This window comes from Myotis yumanensis, unplaced genomic scaffold (genome assembly GCF_028538775.1).
Source record: "Myotis yumanensis isolate MYYU_CA2020_CCGP unplaced genomic scaffold, mMyoYum1.0.hap1 SCAF_9, whole genome shotgun sequence".
Lineage (NCBI taxonomy): Eukaryota > Metazoa > Chordata > Mammalia > Chiroptera > Vespertilionidae > Myotis > Myotis yumanensis.
Window position 1 is genome coordinate 78,184,295 of NW_027223760.1, and position 25,061 is coordinate 78,209,355.

General features: G+C 44.6%; 1 protein-coding gene across 3 annotated transcripts in view; it reads left to right on the top strand.

Annotated features, from left to right (window-relative positions):
- BBS9 (Bardet-Biedl syndrome 9) overlaps positions 1-25,061 on the top strand; it is a 332,853-nt gene that overhangs the window by 245,913 nt on the left and 61,879 nt on the right. The window lies entirely within an intron of this gene.

Below are 25,061 nucleotides of genomic sequence, written 5' to 3' on the forward strand. Positions count from 1 at the left end.
AAAAGTGGATTTATTTTGAGAATCTCAAATGCACAAAATCATGGGTTGATCCAGGTCAACCATCAACATCGACTGCAAGGCCAAATCGCTTCAGAAAAAAGACAATGCTCTGCATTTGGTGGGATCAGGTGGTGTGGTATATTATGAGCTTCTAAAACCAGGTGAAACGATTAATATTGTTCACTACCAACAACAAATAATCAATTTGAACCACACTTTGATCGTGAAACAACCAGAATGGGCCAGAAGACACGGCAAAGTAATTTTGCTTCATGATGATGCACCATCACACACTTCAAAACCAGTTAAAGACACGTTAAAAGATCTTGCCTGGGAACCGCTGTATTCACCAGACCTTGCTCCTTCAGATTCCCACTTGTTCTGATCGATGGCACACGGACTTTCTGAGCAGCACTTCAAAACATATGAAGAAGTGGAAAATTTGGTCTCTGAATGGTTTGCCTCAAAACAAGAAAAGTTCTATTGCGACAGTATCCACAAATTACCTGGAAGATGGGGAAATGTGTAGCTAGCGATGGACATTACTTTGAATAAAGCACTTTTGATGTTTCCCTTGAAATTATCGTGTTTTCTTTGATTACAAAATCCGCATTATTAACTGATACACCTAGTATTAAACATGACTTATTCATTACTAAAGTGGTTGTTAACAAACAAAAGGTCTTCTATTTAACATTTAGACTGTTCTGTGGGTCGCACTGCTGTTCCTTCATTTATTAGTCCTAAATTTCTTATAAGAGATCCAAGAAGTTGGAAACCTTTGGTGTGAGGTGTGGAAATTCATTTTATCACTTATATCCTGCTAAAGTTTCTAAAAATAGTCTGGGTTGCCTGTTAGATTTCCCAAGTAACGTGCCACAGAATAAAATAAATAGAAGTAACAACAAAGGAAGAAGAGCAGCATGTCCTTCCTGCATGCTTATGAATATTATGCACTTATGAATATTTATGAATTTTAACATAATTACTGCTGTGTACCTGGAAAGGCAGGTTATTATTGGGATTCATCGGATACATTTCTGGGATGAAGATCGTCCCATAAGCATGGGAACTGGATGATGATATGGTGTGAGATAAAGGTGACATAGGACCCAGCCTGCCTGGCAATACCCAGCTCAAATGCTTACAGTTATTATAAAGATGTATATTTTTATTGATTTCAGAGAGGAAGGGAGAGGGAGAGAGAGATAGAAACATTAATGATGAGAGAGAATCATCCATCAGCTGCCTGCTGCACGCCCCCACCGGGGATTGAGCATGCAACTCGAGCTTGTGCCATGACTGGGAATTGAACTGTGACCTCCTGGTTGCTAGGTAATGTTCAACCACTGACCCACACTGGCCAGGCATGCTTATGGTTTTTATCATTAAAGTTACTTGTTTTATTTTAATACTGGTCTTGGAAAGTCCTTGTAGCATGGTTACCTGGGAAATGTATCACAGAAAACCTCTGTGAATTCATTTGCCCATATTAGGTCAAGCGGACTGGCCCCATCCCTAACCAGTTAGTTAGCTGTGCCACCTGTCAAGTTGAAGATTGGTGACTTTGATACATCAGGGGGACTGGGTCGGTGAGACCTGGTAGGGTGGAGTGGCGGGGGAGGGACGCTCAAAGAGATCTTTGTGAGGGTTGGAGCATTTTAAGAGAAGGAAATCGTATGTCTCTTGCTTCAAGGCAGCAGGTAGGTTTTTTGAGTGTGCTAGAAATTCCAGATCTGTGAAATAATAATGGACGCGGGCCATTACAGATGATGGAGGTGATGAAAGGGAATATTAACGTTGTGCTTGTTAATATTTTTTGAGGTCAGAGACTCCCTCCAGGGGGACTGGGAAAGCTTTGGGCTCTTCCAGACAAATACATAAAACGCCCACAATGTTCCTTTCAGCTTCAGGGGATGCACTGACCCTTGAAGCCCATTCGTGGGTCCAGGTTACAAACCTCTAGGCTGAAGGAAAACTAGGGTTTTTAGGAACATGCCAGTTTTTATAATTTAGTATTCATTTGGGAAGCAGTTGGTAGTCATTGCAGTTTTTTGCTTTGGGGATTGGCATGGTCATAGTAACTCTTACATTTCTTATAGGATGCCCATAGAAGTCTGTTACATAGAATATTGTAGCTGTTGCAAGGTACAGTAGAGGTAAAACTATATAACTGAAAAAGTAAGACTTTCAAATATTCCTTGAGGCAAATGCGAACACATGCATTAAATGTAATTTTACTTCCCAGTGAAAGGTGTTCTCACTGGAAGCTCTGACTTAGTTACCACAATCTGGAAGATTTGTTAATGACTTATTTATAATTGTTTCTTTCACTTGAGAGATGATTCTGGGTTGTTTTTCTTTTCATTCTGCAGAAATCATAACATGATTCATTAGAGCTGTATACTTTGCTTTTATGACAGTTTGTAAACCTTCATTTTTAGACCATCTTGATATGTCTCCAAGCAGTCAATATAGATTATTCTCCAAATAATCTCCACCCACCCAGGCCTTTACCACACTATTGTCTGTGTCCATGGGTTATACATATATGCATAGACATTCTTTGGTTAATCTCTCCCCCTCCCCCTTTCTGTCCGCCTTACCCCCTCTTCCCTCTGAGATTTGTCAGCTGTGTCATGCTTCTGTGTCTCTGGATCTATTTAGTTCATCAGTTTATTTTGTTCATTAGATTCTACATATGAGTGAGATCATGTGATTCCACATGTGAGTGCGATTATGGGATACTTGCCTTTCTCTGACTTGAAGAGAAAAAAAGAGTTAGGGAAACGGAAACTTCCAGGTATGTTCAGGTGCTTGCTGAGGGCAGAAGGAGGCTCTCCCTAGCGGTTCACGACCATATTGCCTTGAACCGGAGAAAAAGTTCATCACTAATGCGCCCGCATCCCACTGTGATGAGTCCTTTGCTTGTAACCCTCTCTTCTGCTTTAATCCAGATAGAAAAGGGCTCTGTTGCCAGAGCCGCGGTGGCCTATTTTTAAAGTTTAACTAATAACACAGATGGGAGGCCATGCAGGATGGCTCAGAATAGAAGATCTAGTTGTATAATTGAGACAAAAAGGGATATCCTGGAAATAATATTATGTTTAGTAGTAAGTTTTAGAGCTTCTAATTATACTGGTCTTTTCCCTCCCCTAATTACTAATTTTAGAAAATGTTTCTTTCAATTTAGGAGTTAGTCAGCCTTAAATTTGTCAGCCGAAACTATGTTGGAAACCACATTATTTCCAGTTTGGTTGAAATTACATGGTGTTCAACCTGCGTCTCTCCAGGTTCTTAGACTTGGGAGAGCTGCAGGGATTGAAGGCATTAGTGCGTGGGAGCCTCCAGAGGTCAGGACCTCCAGCCACGTGGGCCCAGCACACGTTCCCACTTCTGTCTCTGGCTGGTTCTGGAATGCAAATGGGATTTATGGACTTCCTTGGGATAAAAGTGTGTTATTTATCCCCATTTTAAGGGTGAATTAGTAAACCAAATTCTGTCTCCATTTCATTTAGTTCTTTTTCTGGAGATCTCTCCTGTCCTTTCTTTGTCTCCCCATTTCGGCTGCCTCCCTGTGCTTGTTTCTGTGTATGGGTAGCGCTGCCATGTCTCCCAGTCCTGGCGGAATGGCCTTATGTGGTAGGTGTCCTGTGGGGCCCAGTGGTGCCATCTCCCTGGTCACCTGAGCTGGGTGCTCCAGGGGTGTCCCTGGTGTGGGATGTGTGCCCTCCTGTTGTAGTTGAGTCTGTGGATGAGATTGACCCTCAGGCTCACTGACTGTGAGGACTGGCCATGGCCACAGTGGACAAACTGTTGTGCAGGGGGCTGGACCTACGGAGAGGGATTCGTGGCGGTTGGGCTCTGATGCCTGGCCAGCCTGCCCTTCAGGTGTGTCCCGTGTGGAGCTGGTTGGGTGGTGCTGGGTGTGGTCTGCAGTCGGACACTGAGTGTGTTGATTCTGGGGCCATTTGGGAGGGGCTCCAGTGCCGGCCAAGGTCAGCCACTGCCTGTGCCTGGCGGGGGCCACCTGGTAGGAGCTCCAAAGTGATCTGTGGTTGGGAGCTGCCTCTTCTGGGCTTGGAGGTACCGGAGAGAGGCGAGGTTGCCAAACAAGGTTGGCTGCCACTAATGAGGGTTGGGGGCCACTGCTTGTTGGGGGTGTGTAGACCTTTGAGAGATTTTAGGAAAGTCCACAGTGTGAGCCCATGAAGGCTGCTTGTGAGGAAAAGCCCCTGGGAGAGGTTCGGGTCTGGCGCTCCAGGTGGGTGGAATGGGGTCTCAGGGAATCACCAGAGGCTCAGGGGCTCAACGAAGGAACAGATGACGCTTGCCAGCACTTACATGCCTGTCCCTCCAGCCCTCACCCTGAAGCCAGTCAATTCAGTTCTTCCCTTGTGTACCTGGAACCTTTGAGCAGCACTGGAGCTCAGAGCGAGCAAGTTTGTGAGCGAGTGAGTCTGTGCCTGGCCCTTTGAGAGAATACTTGGGACTCCAGCAGCCTCCCTCTCACTCAGCCACCGTCCCAGCTGATTTTCACAGCCAGATGTTGTGGGGGCCCCTTTTCCTGGCACTGAGAGAGCCCAGTGTGTTGCTCAGGGGGTACCTCTGCTGCAGAGATATCCCTTCCGATTCTTAACCACCCCAAGTGGTGTGGGACCAGCCCAATCTGTCTCCGCCTCTCCTACCAGTGTGTATGTGGCTTCTTTCTGTCCTTAGTTACAGGAATCCTGTTCAGCTGGTCTCTGGTGCTTCTCCATGATGGTGGTTCTATATTTTAGTGTAACTCTTATGTGGTCGTGGCAGGAGATGAGAACAGCATTTTTCTACTCTGCCATCTTGACCAGAAGTCTCACCAGGTCCCAGACAGAAATCAAGAAAAGGGGCAGCTTTACATTTTAACGTCATAGCTCGAGTGAATCATAAATTCTAAATGAAGAACAAACATCTTTATTTTATTCTGGGAAGTAGCTTAAACATAGACTGAGACATTTGACCATAGATAGCTAGTCTTAAAAATAATTTGGCTCTTGACCTTGAGCAGAAAATCCTGCTCTGTAGAGAGTAGGTACCCTCTCTGTTGACCTGGCCCAAGATGGCAAGAAAGGGAGCCTTTCATGGGCTTTGGAATCACCAGGCTCAAATCTCTGATGTGATTCATTATGTCCTTCCATGTTGGATTTTTTGAAACTTTTCATAGCTTTTGCTCTTTTCACACGGCTCTCTATGAAAACACAGAGTCCTGCCCCTGTGCCTTCCCTGGCACGTATGCCGTGCCCGGAATCAACATCAGCCTTGGGCAGAACTAAATAGGCTCTCCAGTCTCCAAGGAGTCTTCCTAACATCGCCAGTCTTCCTTTATTAAGCTCATCCAGATCATTTCTAGTAAACACTTCAGAGTGTATCCCTGAATTTAGTGCCATGTGATATTTTTCTTGGTTTAATAGATGTTTGTTTGATCTCAACAAACTTTTACTGTCACCTTTAAGCTTCCAAAGACAAGAACCTTCTTTTTGAGGCGTAGCGTTGGGCACACAGCAAATGGTCAATAAGGAGTTGGCATTAGTATTAGGTTATATGGAGAAAAAGTTCTGAAATGAGACTTTCTGGACTGAGACCTAAATACTTGCTAATATTAATTGAGCTGAACTGAGACTCTTTATTACACTCAACCTGGCATGAGCTACTTAAATCAAATTCAGTGAGAAATTATACTTATTAATCAGTAGAGTCAGCTTAGTGGTACCCAGGAAAATCTAGAGAAAAGTAGGTTAAATCAAAGCAGATTTTTCAACGAGTTTCAAGTAGTCTGGGTAGAAATATAAGAAAAATATTCTTATACTGCTCGACATGGTCCCAGATTGGACTTCTCTCTCATCAATATGAAGTTGAAATCACAACCATTTGAAAGATTCGTCATGTTTTAAAGAAACAGGCACTTTTTTCTTGTTTCAGTTTGTTTTGTTTTTCATTGGCTGGTTTATTTTTTGTCATTGTTTGGTTTATTCAAGAGCAGATTGGCTTTCCTAATACTGAGGTCTGTGAGGAATTTTCCTCCTGGGTCTTTATGAGCTGGACATGGTCTAATGTCGTGAATAACAATTTTGATAGGAGGGGAGAGATACAGTTAAATGAGCTGATCTATTCAGATCCAAAATTACATAGTTGATTAGGTGTGAACCTTAAGAAGGCGATTGGTTCACTTTCTCCAAATTGCTCATTTTTTAAGCTCTTAGCTGCTGGGGCGATAGCTGCTGGAAAAGGATGAATTCACTCACTGATTGAATCCAGCCCCTGCTGACTCATGAGGAGCTGGGTGTAATTCTCATGACCACACAATGGTGGGTTGAAGCCTGATTTCCCAACCTTGAAAATTAATCTTTTTTATGCTCTTTCAGGGGGTGGTGGTATGTGTGTTGGGGGCAGACAACCAAAGTGGTCTCTGTCTTCTCTAAAATTCAGGGATGTAATTTAGCCTCAGTGTTCAAGGCTTCCTGCTGAGGTAGAGTCCGGGCAGAGTTTTTCCCCCACCGAAGTCATCAGCTTACGATCAGGAGCAATCTTGGAACAGAGGTGCCGTCCGGGAACCTTACATTGATAATATTCAAGTGGACTGTGAGTGGTCTCCCTCGTAGACGTGTGGGTCAAGGGCAGCCCCGGAAAAAGCCCAGAAAAGGAAGTGTGGGAGCCACAGATGGGCCAGTAGGCAGCGATTCCCTCCCACGGCTGCATCAGTGTGCGCCTGAAAAAAGCCATTAAGAAGTGAAATTGGGCCTGGCTGGAGTGATTCAGTGGTTGAACATGGACCTATGAACCAGAAGATCACAGTTCAATTCCTGGTCAGGGCACATGCCCGGGTTGTGGGCTCGATCCCCAGTAGGGGACGTGTAAGAGGCAGCCGATCAATGATTCTCTCTCGTCATTGATCTTTCTCTCTCTCTCCCTCTCCCTTCCTCTCTGCAATCACTAAAAACAACAGTGAGGTACCATCTCACACCTGTCAGAATGGCCATCATCAACAAATCAACAAACGACAAGTGCTGGAGAGGATGTGGAGAAAAAGGAACACTTGTGCACTGCTGGTGGGAATGCAGACTGGTGCAGCCACTATGGAAGGCAGTATGGAGGTTCCTCAAAAAATTGGAAATGGAACTCCCATTTGACCCTGTGATCCCACTTCTAGGAATATATCCCAAGAAACCAGAAACACCAATCAGAAAGGATATATGCACCCAGATGTTCATAGCAGCACAATTCACCATAGCTAAGATCTGGAAACAGCCTAAGTGCCCATCAGTAGATGAATGGATTAGAAAACTGTGGTACATCTACACGATGGAATACTATGCTGCTGTTAAAAAGAAGGAACTCCTACCATTTGCAACATCATGGATGGAACTGGAGAGCATTATGCTAAGTGAAACAAGCCAGTCAATGAAGGAAAAATACCACATGATCTCACTCATTCATGGATAATAAAGACCATTACAAACTTTTGAACAATAATAGATACAGAGGCAGAGCTGCCTCAAACTGATTGTCAAACTGCAGTGGGAAGGCCAGAGAGAGTTGGGGGGCAGGAGGGAGGGGAGTAAGAGATCAACCGAAGGACTTGTATGCATGCATATAAGCATAACTAATGGACATAAGACACTGGGGGGTAAGGGAGGGGAGGGGTTTGTCAAGGGTGGGGGGGAAAAAAGGACAAAAAAAAAATAAAATAAAATAAAATAAAATAAAATAAAAAAAGAAAGTGGCCTGGGCCATTTCTTTTTCTTTTGCCCACATTTTGATCCCTCTCATCCAGTAGCTCTGGCCAGAGTGCCCAGTTTACGAGTCTGGGTCTCTGCCCTCTGTGAACTGTGTTGTTCTCAACCTCCACGGCGCACCTGATGCCCCACCTGGGAAGGTTAGGGAAGAGGCCCGGGCTCTCCTTTCACCTGCTCCCATTGTCCCTTTTAACATAAGGGAACCATCTCACCTTGATGTTCAGTGTCATAGCCTAGTGATCACAGCTAGATAAACATCTGTGTCAGAGATGTGCTAGACTGTAAACTACACATGAAGTCAACTGTACAAACGATAGAACTCTGACAGTGGAGCAAATTACTAAGTTCCGAAGAAAATGGAGACACAAAACAAAGCCAGACTGTGATCCCACTTTGTGGAGAGACGTACCATCATCACCAGCTTCCAGGTCTTCTCCTTCTCCAGTCACTACACCTGTGCTCCTTTCTTTCTGTGCAGCACCTGCTCCCCTGCCCTGTGCCACCCCATCTTCTGAGCACATGCACCGGATCCATTTCCCCCTCTGAGCGCATGCCTCGTAGTTAAGGAGTGGCATGTTTTCAGCCCTTTGGGCCATAAGAACAAAAGCTCAGGCCGGGAGTTCTGAGTTTAATACCCTTTGAAACATGCTATGTGCCTGTGGAATTTTGCATTTTTCCCTCATAAAATGGGGACATAGGTGCTTGCCCCACATGATCCACAAGGTTGTCGTGAATAGAGACAGTGGAGGTAAATTCTCAAAGCAGGATGTGTATGTGCCCTGGTTCTATTACTAATCTCCTGTGTGACTTTAGGCAAGTCACGGAACCTCTCTGGGCCTCGGCGTTTATATGTCTGCATAAAATAAGGGGCTTAGACAAGATGATTTTGAAGGTCTTCTCAAAGGCGACTAGTTAAATTCAGATGAATGTGTTGAATATTTAGCGTTATGAGCTATAAATAAGGACGTGGTCCTTGTTTTTAAAGAACATATAATCTAGGGAATGGAGACAGATATAAATAAATCACTATTGTGTGATGTGGTATCTTATGATCTTGTCCTACCATTCCGATTCTGTGATTGCCTCGCAGTCTCTTTAATTTTAGAGTTTATTTCTCTTCAGAGGGAAGGAATTATCAGACCTCTAGAGGAGTAGTTTTCATATGAGGGCATGGAATTTGCTTGATTTTTAGTGAAACAGCGCTACTGATTGAGAGTATGTATGAGTGGTGAATGCATCTGAGATACTATGTAACATTCAGGCTAGACTTCTTCAGGTCAAAATAACCATCCGAAATTCCCATAATGACAAACTATTGAAAAACCTGTGGTCTAGAACATTTTGGAAAACTTTGTTGTTGGATATTCCTAGTTAAGGTTTGTCTTCTTGAAAGAAATTAAATTTGTTTGGGTGAAGAGTCAACTGATAGAAGATTGATCTAGAGATTTGCACCCCTCTCCCCCTTTTTAAACAAATCGGATGCTAACTCTTTGCTGCTGAAACTGACTCTCTTTTCTTCAGGAAGTGGAAGGAAAACGTGGATATGTAATACCTTATCAAAGTAGTGTTGAAGGCTAAGACCTTCCTGTTACACCCACCTCTATTCAGGCGGTAGCTGTTACTAGACTAGAGAAACAGTCTGAGTATCAGTGATAGTTAAGATGTGACGGGCCAGCTTACCAGCCTCAGATTCCTGCCAGGATGGATTGCTGAGCAGTTCCCCCATAGCGTATATTAACTTTCATTATCTTGTGTTTTTATCATCAGATCATAATTTTTCTAACGGTCGCTGAAACCTCCTTTTCTAAGGTGTTATTAGGAGAATTAAGATGATGGCTGTGTGTGAAACGCTAGAGAGCTGAAACAAAGAGCCATTTCCTGCGGGTTCACCAGCTGAACTGCCATTTTTCCCATCACTCACCCAGGCCTGCAGGGGCCACAGTAGCACTCTAGCCCCATATGTAAAACTTCTGCTCTGGGTGGTGGAATGACATCCAAATTCAGCCCGTTGTCACAGGTTTTGATATTAATGCCAAGAATTTAAGAGAAAGTGGCTGTGGGAGTCAGTTACTAGTGTGATGATAGTCCTCTCCTTTCGTTATTCTCAGGAAATGGCCTCAGGTTTCTGGGGAATGGACTCTATGGGAGGATGTGGTACCTGTTCCACTTAGTTAAGCTGTGGTACCTGTTCACTTAGTTAAGTAAACTGGAAAGGAAGTTATTTTAAAAACTAACTTGTAAGTCATACCTCTCTCCTCAGATACTATCTTCCTCACACAGTCTATTTTAGCGACGTAGAAGGAAGAAAAAATACGTGCTGAGTTTAGAGGGACCTCTCTCTCAAGCAATGAAATCCAAACTTGGACATTTCAAGAAAAGATCTCATTTTAATATGCACCACATTGCTTGCTTCTGTTTGTAGATTTTGTTATTGTTTTTTTGCTCAGGCAAAATTTTTACTTTTTTCTGCCTGTTTTGTTTTTATTTGCATGTTTTGTTTTAACAGAGAAACTTTAAGTTAGAATATTGATTCCAGGATTAAAACTATCGTGGACTTTTTTTCCTTTTTTATTTAATTCTAGTCTCTATTAGAAATGTACACAGATAATTTACTGTCCTTTGGCTAGTTTTATAGCTCAAGATCACTTTGAAAATAGTCATTAACATTACTTTTATAATTATGAAAAATATTACTATCTCACAAATGTTTATGAACTTGATATTCTCTTACTTCAAGCCCCCACAGATACCCGTCCCTCCCCCCTCCCACTCCCCGCCCCGCACTAAGGTCAATACAGCACCTACCACCATTGAAAAATGGAATACAGATATTTTTTTTTCTTGCCCTAGCCAGTTTGGCCTGTGGACTGAAGGGTCCCAGGTTTGGTTCTGGTCAAGGGCATATACCTCGATTGCAGACTCCATCCTGGTAGGGGGCCCATGTGGGAGGCAACCAATCGATGTGTCTCTCTCACATCGATGTTTCTCTCTCTGTCTCTCCTCCTCCCTTCCACTCTCTCTAAAAATCAATGGAGAAAATATCCTTGGGCGAGGATTAACAAAAACCAAAACAAACAAAAAATATATTTTTTATTAGGGTAATTCAATCTTAGCCTCTATTCATAAGAAATATATTTTATAACCTTCCCAGAATGCAAATTTTTAATTGAAATCATAGTAAAGCATAATTAAATTTAAAAAATAAGTGAAAAACTTGCAGAATGAGTTTTCTAGCTCCAGAGAGCTATTGTGTTATAGAAACAGTGTGTTCAGTGAAGGGACTGGGCTGGTGACTGGACAGGCCTGGTGTGAGTCTGGCTGCGTGTTTGTGGACCGACCGCCAGTCTTTTTTATTTTCCTGTTACAATATATTTTTGTTTGTTGTTATTTTTATTGAATTTATTGGGGTGACATTGGTTAACAAAATTCCATAGTTTTCAGGTGCACAATTCTATAATCCATCATCTATATATTGCCTTGTGTGTTCACCACCCCAAGTCCAGTCTCCTTCCATCCCCACTTATCCCCCCTCTTCCACCTCCCCCACCCTGTTTCCCTCTGGTAATCACCTTAGTGTTCTTTAAACCTTTCAGGTCTCAGCTTCATCATGGCCAAAGGAAAGGTAGCAGGTCTGCTGCGCAGTTTGGCCCCATGTGTCATTGATAAGGAGCCTGAAACGCTCTGCTCTAGAGGGTAGTTGAAAATGCTTCACACACTCACATTGTATGACTTTGGCTATGATGCTATATTTTAATGTTAAATTACAGGCTTCATAACACTCCCCACTGTCCCACTGGGAGGTGCTGGGGAGGATGAGGGCTCCTTAGTGAAAATGAGAGAGCCCCACCAGGGGCAGCCAGGGAGTGCCCGTGGCCACTGGATGCAGACCTGGCGTTGGACGGGGTAATTCCAGACAAAATAAGTTTAGTGGCTTTTGAGATGTCAATCTGAAGGCACACGACCACTTTGATCACTTTAAAAGATAAAAAGTAAAACTAGCACATTAAATGCACACAGGTGACAGGACACATCCCGACTTGAAAAGCATTAACATGTGTGTGTATTAGGGTCTAGGGAGGGACCAACCAAGCAAAATGCATAGGGAATTAAGGCAACCTGCTATTTGCTGGGCCTCACAACTCAACAGCGCATATGCTGGGTACTAGCTCTACTTCTGCGAGAAGCTTCTGACACCAGCGTTAAGCCAGTATGCTACCCTTGAGGGATGCACAGTGGGTTTCTTCCAGTTCCACTGATCAGGTATTGTTGATCCCTGCTATGTGCTAGGCCCTGTACTAGGTGCTGGGGACACAATAAATAAGACAAAAGTGAGTCCCTGTTTGCACAGAGCTTACAATAGTATCCAATAAGGAATTGTAAATGTGTTAGGTATACGGCAAGCATGTCGAACTCAAAGGCTAACACAGGCCAAATAAATGAGGCATGTGGCCTGCAGTCGTGAATTTGACATGCTTGGTGTAAGGGAAGGGAGGGGATATACACAATGTTCTGGTAAGGGGTGGGGATTATGCTACATACTTTGGTAAATAGTGTATATAATTTAAGTGTTAAGTCAACTCTATGAAGATATGCTGAAATTATTGGTCCTAAATAAACAATCGATGAAGAGGCAAAAGGAAGTTGTTGCTGTCTTCAGGTATATGACCATTTTTGGGTTTGTTTTGTTTAAATAAAAGAATATGTTGACCAGGTGTTCAGCCAAGGAAGAATGAAGAATGGTAGTGACAATGCCAAGCAAGCTCTCTTCCGCACTGTGCTGGCTGTCATGACAAGCATGTTTACGTTGTGTCTCATCTGATCCTCCCAGCAAGGGCCTCTCTCGTACAGAGGAGGCAGCTGCAGCTTAAAGAGATTGAGGGACTCTCTCCAGGTCAGACCACAGATAGGGGGGGGGACAGCCCCGGAGCCCGGATTCCAATGAACCGTCGTCCTGTGGGTGTTGCTGCTATTCCATATTTCTTGTAGATGCTTGATGTTTGAAAAGTTTATGGTTATTGCAGGAGTTATAACATCCAATAACAGCAGGTCACAGAGCTGTAGATAGAAGACAATACGGAGTGATGTCCAGGAGTCAGGAGTGGTCCTGAACCAAAGGCATTTATTTAATAGGAGGATAGACAAAGGAATCTGTGGACCCCATCTCCCTGGGAAGTTAGGTTGGTGGGGAGCGCCTGTTTATAGATTTTTCTCATATTAACTCAACCTAATAGTCATTAAGATAGATGGGCCTGTGCGTGTGTGTGTGTGTGTGTGTACACGCACGCATGCGTGTGCATGTGTGTCTAAGGATGCATTGTGTTATGCTGGGAACTACTTGGGCTTTGGAGGTTTGAATCTAGACCCTGCTGTGTGACTTTTGAACAAATTGCTTAACTTCTCTGAACTTTGTTTTCTTCATCAGCCCCAAATAATAATTACCTAGAGGGATTGTTGAAAGATTTAGGAATAATATACACATAGTTCTCAGGACTGTGCCTGGAACAGAGTGGACCCAGTGAGCAGTAGGTGTTGTTTTTAATATATTTAGTCTTTGCAGGCAGCTCTTAAATCACATGTATCACCATCTCTTGGCATAGACCTGGCACTGCACACTCCCTTCACCAGTTTGGTCGTACATAATCTTAACTTCTTTTCAGTAGGTAATGAGAGCCATCAGAAAGCTGAAGATGGGTGAGAAGGAGCTGTGCCCCACAACGCCTCTCCCTGGTTATAATGAAAGTCAATCTCATGCGACATCTGCCTCACACAAAGGCGTTTGTTAAATATTTATTAGTATGGAACAATTCATGCACCGTGTACTATAGATGGGTGAAGGCTCAGCTCTTTCAGGTACTAGACCACCACCTTTCTGGAAAGGTCCATGTGGGGCAGATTGAACAATAATCCCACCCAGGATCCATTTACCCTCCCATGGACCTCAGCTAGGAATCTTCTGCCCTGAAGCCAAGACACAGTATTGTTTAGGCTCAAGCCTTGAGCCCTATCCCTTCAGCATCTTCCTGGAGTCTTATCCCCTGTTCATGCAGAGAAGAGTATGAATGTGAAAAGATGCAGCCCGCTCACCTATTTTGAATGCCATGAATTTCCCAATCTATTTCTGACGCCTGTGGTGCTGATGATCAAACCGCTGACCTCGCCAATCAAAACCCGTTTCTGACATTCATTATGGTAATTAGAAGGTCTCTGGGGGTCGCTGGACCCCCCAGCAGCCCAAGTGCTTGTGGGCTTGTGAGCTTTGTTTCTGATTAGAAGGCCAGTGTTTTGAGCACAAACTCAGACTGCAGAGCAGTGATTTTCCATCGGAGTGACTTTGCCCCAAGGAGACGTTTGGCAATGTCTGGGGACACTTGGTGGTCACAACTGTGAGGAGGGTGCTATTAAAAACTAGTGTGTAGGGTCCAGAGATGCCACTAAACTTCCAACAGTGCCCATGACTTTCCCTCACCCCCTCACCTCCTCACCCCTCGCAACAAAGATTTGGCCCCATGTGTCATTGACAAGGAGCCTGAGACGCTCTGTCCTAGAGGGGAGTTTAAAAGGCCTCACACACTCACATTGTATGACTTTGGCTATGATGCTATATTTTAATGTTAAATTACAGGCTTCATAACGCTCCCCACATAAACTTGGTTGTAAAGACTTGGATGAATTTAGTAATTCATTGCAATGTAATATATGTGGAAGGCATGAATTTAGATCCTAGTTATTTATTGCCTATGGTAGATCCAATAAATAGCATAGCCTATACACACTTTTCAAAATGGTGGGCCTTGGTCTTGTTCATCTGGAATGTAAGGGTGGACTTCCATTGCCTGAGTACAGTATAGTGCTCCTATAAGCTGCTGTTTTGTGTGTGTGTGTGTGTGTGTGTGTGTGTTTTAAAAATAATTTTTATTGATTTCAAAGAGGAAGGAAGAGAGAAAAAGAGAGAGAGAACCATCAATGATGAGAGAGAATCATTGATCAGCTGCCTCCTGCACACCCCACACTATGGATCGAGCCTGCAACCCAGGCATGTGCCCTGACCAGGAATCGAACCGTGACCTCCTGGTTCATAGGTCGATGCTCAACCAATGAGCCACCCTGGCTGGGCTGTCTTTTTTTTTTTTTAAATGTCTTTATTGATTTGAGAGAGAGAAAAGGGAGTGGGAGGGAGAGAGAGATAGAAACATCAATGATGAGAGAGAATCATGGATCCACTGCCTCCTGCACGCCCCCTACTGGGGATCGGAGCCCATAACCCAGGCATGAGCCCCGACGGGGAATCAAACCATGGGCTCCTGGTTCATAGGTCGATGCTCAACCACTGAGCCACACCGGCCAGATTAAATTACTGCCTTTATGGACACTCTTGTGGAGAGCTATCAGGCTTTTCCATTGACTTAAGTGCAACAAACAGACACTGAATGCCTGAGCCTGGGGGAGGGGCACATCAAACAGCCTGTGGCCTGGGGAGTTTACGACACAGTAGAAATCAGATCGCGCACCTTCAGCAAGGCCACGTCAATGATGGTCATGTCCCAATGGCCTCTGACTGGAGAAATACCCAGTTACCCTAGTTTCACTCCATCTGAAGCCAGACAGCTCCATTCAGTGCTTTTTTGCATTATTTCCATGTGGTCTGAGCCTTGTAGATGTCTGGCCAAAGTACCACCAGATAGCAATGGTATTATTACATAGTTTATCTAAAAAAAGCAAAATGAATAGAAACCACAGGTGTTCAAGAGAAACAGACTCTCTGAAGAAGAAGATTCAAAGAAAGAAAAAAACTCTACAGTTTGACTTTATTGTGAAAATGCCACGTTCGATTCTTAAACTCTGGAACCAATGCCCTAGCCAGTTTGGCTCAGTGGATAGAGCATTGGCCCACAGACCGAAGGGTCCCGGGTTCAGTTCTGGTCAAGGGCATGTACCTTGGTTGTAGGTTTGATCCCAGGCCCAGGTTGGGGTGCATGAGGGAGGCAACCAATTGATGTGTGTCTCTCACATCAATGTTTCTCTCTCTCTGTCTCTTCCCCTCTCTCTAAAAATCAAGAGAAATATCCTCGGGTGAGGATTAACACCCCCCTCCCCCCACCAAACAAACAAACTCTGGAACCAAGGAAATGATTAGTAGCCTCATCAGCACGGTGGGGTCTCCGGTGCCTTCGCTGATCCCGGGTAATGATGCCTCTTAGCCTTGGCTGCCTTGGCTAAAGGAATGCTCTCGGAACACCCACCAGCTGCCCATCGGGCCATCACTTCCCCTCTTTGGAGATGGCACTCGAGGCTGTGTGGGTGGCTACATAATTACGGACATGTCTTCATGAAGGAATGCGGCCTGAAACCTTCTAAACTTAGAAACTATTCAGGTCAGACCCGCGAATGTTGTTTTTGGACAGTGATCACTGTGGCATTCTCCAGGGTTTGTAAAACGAGCCCTGACATTGCCAGCCATAGATTTCAGCTCTAACAGCGATCTGTTCCGTGGCTAACCCTGGCCCGGAGAACACTCATTCTTCTTTTTACAACTCGACTCCATTAATTATTATTTTTTAAATTGGGGTTTCACTTGGCTATAGGTAGATAATTTTATGGGAAGGGGTAAAAGTTTGGTCAGCGGGGGTGAGGGGGTGTAAAAAGAGTAATTAGGTTTGAGATCAGTTGTATTTTTAATATTATATTCGCCAAGCAGTGGGGTTAGTTTCCTTTCAGCCGATTAAGTTACACGACTATTTGGTGAATAAACTTTGCAGAAATAGCAAAATTTGTCTCCGTGTCACTCGTAAATGATTTATTGTCTTTCTCATTTAACATTTTTATGTATCAATGGTATATATTTTAAAAGTCCCAGCCAAAGTCTATATTCCAGCACTGCCTACCTTTTATATTCTTCTGGGCAGAACATGAAAAAAGAAAAAAGAGAAAGGTCCCACAGTATGTAGTAGAAAGAAATTTCTCAGGAATAATTTGTTTTTCTAAATCCAGTTTTATATGAATTCTCAAGGCATTCAGCAAGTGGAGAGTGGTGTCAGGGAAAATTATAATCCTAGACCAGAAAAGCCGTTACAGCGTCTGAGCGTCACAGCGATCAGACCGTGTTCCAAAGCACCGGGTGACCAGGCAATTGGCAGGTCTCTTTTTATGAAGACAAATAGCTTGTGTGACCCACGTTTTCTACTGAATGGGTACACTTTTCCTGTTGTTTTGCTAGCTACCCCAAATGGTAGCATGGTTAAAAATGTAGTCTAATCCTGGGTTTGGTTGAGGAATTTCAGCTAAATGCAGGTTACAGGGGAATCTTAGATTTTTACTCCATGTGAGGTGCAGTAGAACACAATCCTGTCCTCTATCCTATTTATACAAAATAACAGAGTAGCAAAAGCAGTGAAGAATTAGATTCTTGTTATACCTTTGAAGTAAAAACTTCGGGCTCTCTTTTATCTAGATTCAGCACATGGATAATGAGACACTTCTTGCATGGGTATCTGGCATTGAAATGATCTCCATGCCCTTTCTCTTTTTATTTTACAAAAAATGAAAAGGTGTGGGTCTGTGTTTTTAATAGAATTTCTAAAGGAGTAAAAGAAGGAACACAATGCACAATTTACACAACTCCTAGGAATATATTTCATACGGAGTCTCATGGCATTCCACTTTGAAGCTTGATTGTCCTTGGCTACAAAACGAGCTGTCCCATTGGGTGACTGGACAGAGAGGGCGGGGTCACCAGCATCAGCTTAGCAGGTGGTAGTTGGTAGTGGGCCTCAAGTCCCAGGAGAAAGGTCCTCCTTTTCCATGTCGGGTGTTACTAAATGGAAATGAACCCTCAATTATAGGCAGTACTAAGAATTAATGACCAGGGGCCAAACAAAATAGAAATGAATAGAAGGGATGTTAACAAGCTTTTATTGAGTACGATCTTAGAGGTGAGAAAATGAAGTCGGAGGATGGCAAAGTACTACCCCAAGCTTGTACAGCAGCAAGTAGCATCACTAGTATTCTTACTTAGAGCTAATTGGCTCCAAAGTCCTACGATTATTCTATCATCCAAAATGCTGTTAGCACCTTTGCAATATGGTATAGCCATTAATCTATCAAAACTCTCGCTTAAGTAGAGGTGCCTTAATTTGTGTTTATTTATCCACCTTAATGAATTATATTTTCACAGTAATTTTACTTCTCTTATTATTTTAATAGCTTTCTTGAGATGTACTTTATATAGATACAGTTTACCAATGTGAAGGGTACAACTTAATGATTTTAGCATATTCACAGGGTTATGCAACTACAAACACACCCTCATTTTAAAACAATGTTACCCCTTAACAGAAACTGCACACTGATTAGCAGTCACTTTCTATTCTCACTTACCCACCACCCACCTCCAGCCTGAGGTAACCACCAGTCTACTTACCGTGCCTATAGATTTGCTTATTCTGGACATTTCATATAAATGGGAAAACACAATATGCAGACCTTTGTGAATGGCTTATTTTTAAAAATTTATTGTTGAAAGTATTACATATGTCTCCCTTTTCCCTCTTCCATCCCGCTCCTGCCCCCTAGCACAGGCCCTCCTCCCCCTATTGCCCATGTCCATTGGTTATGCTTATATGCATACACACAAGTCCTTTGGTTGATCTGTGAATGGCTTCTTTATCTTAACATAACTTTTTAAGGTTCATCCACATAGTAGCATGTAGCATGTATATGTACTTCATGTGTTTTTATGGCTGAATAATATTCCATTATATGCCACATTTAATTGATCTCTTCATCACTTGTTGGACATTTGAGTTATTTCTACTTTGGGGCTATAGATATAATGCTATTTACTCTAAACACTCATGAACAAGTTTTTGAGTGGACATAATTTTCACTTCTTTTGGGCATAAACCTGTAAGCGGAATTGTTGGGTCCTGTGGTCACTCAATGTGTGACTTTTTGAGGAACTGCCAGGCTGTCTTCCAAAGCAACCGCACCCTTTTGCATTCCTACCAGCCATGTTGTAGGGTTCCGATTTCTCCCCATCCTCACCAACACTTGGTATTCTCCATCTTTTTACCTCTCTCATTTACTTCAAATATGTCTATGAATTAGCCAAAGAAAAATATCCTTACTGTTACTTTATGGATAAAAGCTCCAAATCAGCAAACGTTAAATAAAAAGCTCAGTGTGTGTGTGAACAGAGGGGAAGTGCCGTGAATAGATCAAAGCAGCAAGTTGCCCACAAGCAATCGAAATGGTTTTGAATCTGACACAGCCACGTTGGACGTTAGGGCCCGTATTTCCCACCCCTCCATTTTAACGGTGATAAAGCTGGAGCCCAGGCCCGGGAAGGAAATTGAACACTGGCTGAAGCTACTTGGGAGAGAAGCCAGAACTAGAAGCTTCGTCTCCTCGCCTCCCAGGCCACTGTTCCCACAGAGCCTACTGCATTCTGCCCACGGGGTTTATGAACTCACCCATACCATAGCAGCTCCGTTTTCTTAACTCGTCCATCCATGCCGACCTTTTATAAATAAACCTGGGGCATTGGAAGGTCAGCAAAGCCGAAACCTCCCATTGGGAAGCTGCGGGAGGAGTTTGTTCCACGTATGGCCTGGGATGAAACGCGTGTAGGCAGAAAGTGAGTGTAGGCAGCGTTACTTGGGTCTGAATCCTGCCTCTGCTGCTTACTAATTGCTGGACCCTTTCTGTAATGTCTCCTTGTTTTTAAAACAAGGACACGAATGGTATCTACCTGGTGAAATTGTTCTGAGAATGAAATGAGATAATCTCTGTAACGAGGTTAGCGCAGCGCCTGGGTCCTAGGAAGCCCTCGGTAAATGTTGACAGGTTATTAATAGAGAACATCCACTTGCTCAGACCACTGAAAACATTGTAACCTGAGATTTCTAGAAAGTAAACGAGTCATCCCTTTCATAAAAGTCGTCTCACCAGAGGAGCAGGCCTTTAGAAAAATAGCTGCTTCCTAGTCATCATGATTCTGAACTGTCTGGAGCATAGTACAGTCCCCTTTGTTAAGAGGGGAAAAACGTGCCCGGCCAGTGTGGCTCAGTGGTTGAGAGCCAACCTATGAACCAGGAGGTCATGGTTTGATTCCCGGTCAGGGCACATGCCTGGGTTGGGGGCTCGTGTGGGGTGTGCAGGAGGCAGCCAATCAGTGATTCTCTCTCATCACTGATGTTTCTATTCCTCTCTTTCTGTCCCTTCCTCTGTCTGAAATCAGTAAAACAAAAACAAAAACAAAAAAACCCACATATTTAAAGTCCTTTCAGAAACAGACTTTTGAAAAAAATAAGAGGGAAAACACTTACTGGGTTAACTTCCCACCCTTCACAGATTCTGAACGGATTTCCTTTATATTGTAACTTAGAAACTAATCTGGGATTTTCAGCTCGAGTTGATCTCAGAGTAAAAGCCCCAGCGATGGGAAAGGTTTACGAAAGCACATATCCTAGGATGGGTGGAATTTATTAGTAGTATTTCCCCTTAATATCTTTGTCTGATGATCAAGATAACAACCTACTGGGTTATTTTAGGGCCGACTGCATACATTGCAGAAGAAAGGGGCCCCACGAGGACCCAGAAGACAAGAGTCCCACCTTCTTCCGAGCTCATGACCATGGACAGAGTGTCCACCTGAGCTGCAAGCTGATCAGAGCTGTCAGCTTCTGTCTCCTCGTCAGAAAGGGGCCAGGGGACTAACGGTTTCTCTCCCAGAGGGTCGTCTCAAGGACCCAATGACAGTCTGGGCATAACAGCAGAGGCCCAGGGCTCAGTACACGGCAGCCAGAGAGCCGTGCAGTGGGTGCTGTGCGCCACACGGGAGATCTGGGGGTGAGTTCAGGTGAAGAAATTGGACATGTCCGTGTTCACATCGCATGATTCATGTCTGCTCTGCTGCTGCTGCTGCTTTCCTGTAACCAATTTCAGAGCCTCTCTTGGCAGCTGGGAGTGTTTGGGATTAATTTCACACTCGCTTTATGAGTTGAGCCTTTTCCTGCAGGCAGCTCCCTGGGCCTCTGCCTCATGACTTTGGCATCAACTGATATGGCAGTGGGACAGAGATGTCCTCTGGGGCCTCCATTTTATTTGGAAACCTTCAGTTTGAAAAAGCAAAACAAAGGCCATCAACACATCGTGCTTGAATTTGTTAGCATTTATTGTTTCCTGGGGCCTTCCCTCTGCCGAGCACCAGGGAGCAACATCTTGCACGGCCCAGGATGAGCCCTCCAATATGAGTGCTGCAGCTGCTTGGCTCCCTCCGCTCAGCGCCAGGTGAGCTGTGAAGTCTTCTAGGCCTTGGTCCGACCTGGGTCTTGACGGGCCCAGCCTTTGCAGCCCTGTTCATTGTGTTGATTCTGCTCAATTCATTTGGCTCTCGCGGAGGACAAAATAAACTTGGCTGTTGCGGGTGAAACCAAATGGAGAACATGGAGATCTGCTTAGTATTTCACGCTGGCCAGTAGGTCAGGGAAATTTTCCTGGGGGGTAACTTACATGAGGCATTGTTTATCCCCTTTCTTTCCAGTTGCTGGGACCATTTGGGGATAGCAGACTCTTTCCACAATGGCACAGACATGCATCCAGGGAGAGCCCGAGCCGAGACCTGGGCTTCTCCCGCCTGACGTCTTTTGGGCCCAGCTCAGGAAAGATCTGTGGCTCGGGCTGCTGTCTCACTGAGAAGCCATTCTTCCACCACAGCTGTGTTTAGCAATTTGGGTGGGTCCCGCACTGACATGCTGTTACACTTAGTAAGAATTTTCCCTGGACAGTGAGGAACGTGCATAAAAGCCTCTCTTGAGCCCCAGCTAATGCTCCCAATGTTTACTGGGATCCCATAGCTGCCGAGGGTGTCACCTCCACCAGGCAGTGCGCTCACTCAGAATGCTCCGTGGCTCCCCAGTACCGACAGCGTTAGACCCGTGTTCTTCATCTTGACATTGTGGTTCTTTGACAGTTGCCCATGTTGCCTTTTTTTTTTTTTTTTTTTTTTTTTTAATCAAATGCTCTTCCCACAATGGAATATTTGTTCTCCTCTGAACAAGCAGCCTCCACTTTTCTACTTTAATGCATTTGGTCAAGGTGTTTTCCTTCACTGTGAAAGCCCCCATGTCCAATATCTATTCTTTAAAAAAACATGTTTTTATTGGTTTTAGAAAGAGAGGAAGGGAGAGGGATAGAGAGATAGAAACATTGCTGAGAGATTTGCTGCCTCCTGCACACCCCCTACTGGGGATCACCCCCCAAACTAGGCATGTACCCTGACTGGGAATGGAACCATGACCTCCTGGTTCATAGGTAGACACTCAACCACTGAGCCACCCTGGCCAGGCCAGTATCTATTCTCGAGGACACATTTCAGGTACCTATTCCAAGTGGTGTGCTGGTAAATATTGAACAACGGGTTCCCTGGGGAGGAGAGGTGGTGGGAAGGCTGGGGTCTTTTGTAGCATTTGTTGACTTCCATGTTGTCAGTACTTCCACTGTGACTGATTTCAAGAGACCTGCGAGAGGTCTCAGAATATGGACTTGGGAAGAAATGGGCAATAACCATTTCTGTTTCCAACCTGCAGGGGCAATAAGCATAAATAACCTCAAGGACCTAGACATTAGTAGAATAATTAGGAAGTAATTTTGAGTATTTATTACCTTTGTTTTAATGTATTTAATTTTAAGTTCATGTAATTTAATTTTTCGGAATGGCCCATTTTAATGTGGGCTCACAAAATTTCCCCAAATAGAACCATTGGTTTTTCTCTCCTGAGCCGGGTGGTGCTGGCTGCTTCCTCCCCCACCTCTCCTCTCAAAGGCCCCCCCCCCACCCCCCCCCCCGCCGCCCCAGCACCAGCGAGGCCCTTCTCTGAACCAGAGGGGGGGGGGGCGGGGGGCGGACTTCAGGGCTCCTCCAGGCTTTGGCAGGAGAGACTCACAGTCCGCATCTTGGCCTCCTGTTTCCTGGGTGTGGGCAAGCTGGCTACCTAGTTAGCAGTCCCCAGTGTAAAATGAACATGCAGGGCCCTTGTTAAAGGCAGGAGAAAGGGCTGGTAAGACAGCTACTAACATATCAGCTTTCTCCTGTGTTCAGGGTCTCACTTTCACACCTTCTGATGACATCTTTTATTTTCTAGCTAATGTCATTCCAAGTAAGGAAAAATTAACATTTAAATCCTTAGTATGAATTTGATCACTAACCGCTGTTATGCGATGCCAGTTTTAAATGCAAATCTACGAACACGTAACTCTAGGTGTTCATGAGCACGTCTCCTCTGCTCACGCGCATGCTCTATTATCTTACCCCCCACCCACTCATCTCACACACACATCACAAAGCACAAATGCAAAAGCAAAATTATTAAGCATTTCAAGAGGGAGAAGGCAGGGCACTGAAGGAGGTGTGGAGCCCTCTGAGCGAGGGCACAGTGTGTGGGCCCTGCGCACAGCACTGGGCACATTCCTTACATCTGCGAGGCGTCATTTGTAAAGTAGAGATCACGCCCGCTAAGCCCAGGGCAGGTGTCTGCGAAGGCACTGCTACCGCGGGCACAGGGCAGGATGCCGGCGGGCAGTCTGTGCTCAGTTCCCTGGACGCATTGTTATTCACAGCAGTCCCGATGTTAATGGTGTTCCTCTTCAGTCTATAGGGTCTTCCCTACATGGTCAGCATTGGCCTCCTTGACCTATTTCCCTTTCTTCATTATAAACTCTTTGAAGGTAGAGGTGAGATCTGTCACCACTGAATTCCCTGTAGTGCTTCCTGCAGATTTTTGCACCTACCTGGCTCCGGGGAGGTGTGCATGACCTTGATCTTTGCATGATTTGGCCTTACTGACAAGAAGCATCTGTGCCTTAGTATCATGGCCCCCACAGTGAGGCTTGATTGGTAACAGTCCCAGGAAGGAGAAAATATAAAGGTGGGCTTTAACAGGAGTCCGTGGTAATCATGGAGGGGGGGTGGGAGGGAGGAGGACGAGGGGGAGGGCAGATGAGTCCAGGTGTTTTGGTTTAAGGACGGTGGCCTCCTCCTGTCTCTTGGAGGGACTGCTTGAAGTCATGGGGAAGGGATGCGTTCCAGGCCTCATCAGAGTAAAAGGCCCCGGGGACATTAACTCTGGCCCGGAATCATTTGTCCCTTTGGGAAGTCCTTTCACACTTTGTGTCCTGCACAATTAGGACATTATTACAGTAATGTTTCTTTCCACTGATTGGTTGTGTATGTGTGTTTTCTGTCCAACAAATTATAAGACCCTCATGGGCTATAAGAAACCTTGCAGGTCTTTTGAGCACGATGGAAGGCAGCACAGTGATAGGTGCACAGTGAGCAATGCACTTTATTGTACAGCTGACTTCGGTCCAAGTTCCCAGGGCTCCCTGGGGAGCTGAATGCCCTGAGCCAAGGGGCGAAGCGTCCCCGTCCGCCTGGCATTGTCAGGCCAGGACCTCCAGCCACTCTGTCTTTCCCTGATTTACGTCTCTGTCCCAGTGTCCCCCAGACACCCCAAGGCCTGTCCCCCGACAGCGCCTCTCCCTCCGTGGAATTTGGGAGACCACACAGCTGTAGAGTCTACTTGTTTGAATGATGATTTTTTAACACGCGCCTTGGGCCAGTGTCAATAGCCCATGAAATCTCACCGAATCGATCGTCTGCACGAGACCTCGGAAACTCGGCCGAGCCCCAGGCCTCACGCTGGTGGGATGCACAGGAAGGTGCTTGCTGCTCTGACTTTGCTGCTCCCATCCTGGGGGTTGTCTGACGTCTCTCGCCTTTGGGCCAGTCCATTCATTACTTTTAATGAGCACAGAATTCACCAAGACATTGAAATAACATAAAACACCAATGGGCAGTCTCGGATGTTCCATCCAATTGTTGCTTTAGTTCTTTTTTCCCCACAGATTATTCAACAGGATGAAAAGAAGAAAAAAAAAGCCAAGTCTACTCACTCCTGCCAATTCTATCCTTAGTAGACTTGGCCTTGTAAAGCTAACACACCCGAACATTTTTTTTTTAAGGTCCCTGTGGGCCAGTGCCTGACATTTGTGTTCAAAATGACATATTACTCAACTGGCTAAACGTTTGAATGCTGTCTATCTTTTGGCTATAACAACATTGATATTCCAACTATGAAACAGATGAAGAAGAATCAGAGGGAGATAGCTATTTTCTGAAAGGGGTGTAATGAAGTTATTATTTCAAATGATAAGGCAAATGCAGTCATTTTGATAAGAATTTTTTAAGTCAACCCATCTCCGTGGCTAACCAGTGTTAGAGACAGTAATAACTGC